At 40.8% G+C, this 1,841-nt stretch overlaps 1 non-coding gene across 1 annotated transcript; it reads right to left on the reverse strand.

The window, feature by feature from the left end:
- Nucleotides 1-916: 916 nt before the first annotated feature.
- On the reverse strand, nucleotides 917-1,023 carry LOC127124472 (small nucleolar RNA R71). The gene has a single exon (XR_007803959.1). It is a non-coding gene; the product is annotated as a small nucleolar RNA R71 (small nucleolar RNA).
- Nucleotides 1,024-1,841: the final 818 nt, after the last annotated feature.

Genomic DNA, 1,841 nt, shown 5'->3' on the forward strand with positions numbered 1-1,841 from the left:
TTGATTAGGAAGTATAACTCGGTTATGAATACGCAAAAGTGACAGTTCCTATTAAATTAGTTCTTTTTAAAGTAGGAAACACTGCCCATAAGTAGTTCTATTAACAAGTACTTGGATTGTTAATTGATTATGTGAATTACATTCGACCTTGTCTTTATTAATTGAACTTTATTCAACACTTTACTTTTCATTGCACATTCTTAAAACACCTATTTTGATTGCCTTTGATAAACACCATAACAATAGATAACGATAGATTGACACTTGGTCTCCGTGGATTCGACCATCTTTTATATTACTCTGACGCGTTCGTATACTTGCGAAAAGCACGCATCAAGGTTTTGGCGCCGTTGCCGGGGACCAATTTCATCAAATTCCATTTCCCTGTTGTTATATCATTTAGACTTAGGCTATTTCCCTCCGGTCAATGCGAAGAACTCGCAGCACCGGAAGTTTAAGCTTAATATACCCTCTGGCGGAACCTGAACGTTACGCTCGCGCACTTTTATTCTTTCATAGAATTAGGAGAGCTATGGCCGAAGATCAAAACCAAAGACCTCTTAAGGACTTCGCTAAACCATCTAACGAAGAACCTAGTTCTAGTATAGTAAACCCGACCATCCCAGCTAATGATTTCGAACTTAAACCATCCCTATTGCAACTAGTGCAACAGAGACAATTTGCAGGTCTCGCTACTGAGAACCCAAACAAACATTTAAAAATCTTTCTTCAGTTATCGGACACTTTTAAAACCAATGGAGCTTCTCCTAAGGCAATACGTTTAAGATTATTCCCTTTTTCCCTCAAAGATAAAGCCCTATCATGGTTAGATTCCCTTCCACCCAATTCCATTACGACTTGGGATAACCTTAGAAGAGTATTCCTTGCTAGATACTTTCCCCCAAGTAAGATCGCCGTTCTTCGAAACCATATAACTAGATTTACCCAAAACCAAGGAGAATTGCAGTTCGAAGCTTGGGAGAGATATAAAGAGTTGTTACGAGCATGCCCACATCATGGCTTAGAAAATTGGTTAATCATTCAAACCTTCTATAATGGACTTCATTACAACACTAAGATGACCATCGACGCTGCCGCAGGCGGTGCTCTGATGAACAAACCTTACCCTGAAGCTAGTGCCCTCATTGAAGCTATGGCTCAAAACCATCAATCATGGGGAGTCGAACGAGCTACAGTTGAGAAGAAGGAAGCCCAAGGAGGAGTGCATGAACTAAGCTCTATAGAAATGATGCAAGCTAAAATGGACGCATTAGCCCTTAAGGTCGAGCATATGTGCATAAACCCGAATACTGTAGCCGCAGTTTCATCGGATTGTGAGATATGTGGAACCAAAGGACACCAATCTGTAGAATGCAGTCTATTAAACGAAACCCACTATGAGCAAGTGAACTACACCCAAGGGAACCCATACTCGAATACCTATAACCCTGGATGGAGGAATCATCCGAACTTCTCCTATAAGAACAATAACCCTACCAAAATAATGCACCTCTGAGACCTAGTTACCAAGCCCCAAGATCAAATCAACCTATGCAACCTGTACCACCAAAGTCGAGCCTTGAGAAAATTATGGAAAATTTTATCACCGCTCAAACCCAACAAAACAAGGAGTTCATGAACCAGAACATTCATGTTAACGAATTGATTACTCAGTTAGGAACCTAGGTTGACCAAATAGTTACTCATACTAAGATGCTTGAAACCCAGATCTCTCAGGTAGCTTTAAACCAAGCCCCTCAGACTACACCTGGAGGACAGTTCCCTGGACAACCTCAACAAAATCCAAGAGGACAAGCTAATGCTATTACCCTATGAAGTGG

This window comes from Lathyrus oleraceus, chromosome 2, assembly GCF_024323335.1.
Source record: "Lathyrus oleraceus cultivar Zhongwan6 chromosome 2, CAAS_Psat_ZW6_1.0, whole genome shotgun sequence".
In the NCBI taxonomy this organism is placed as follows: Eukaryota; Viridiplantae; Streptophyta; class Magnoliopsida; order Fabales; family Fabaceae; genus Lathyrus; species Lathyrus oleraceus.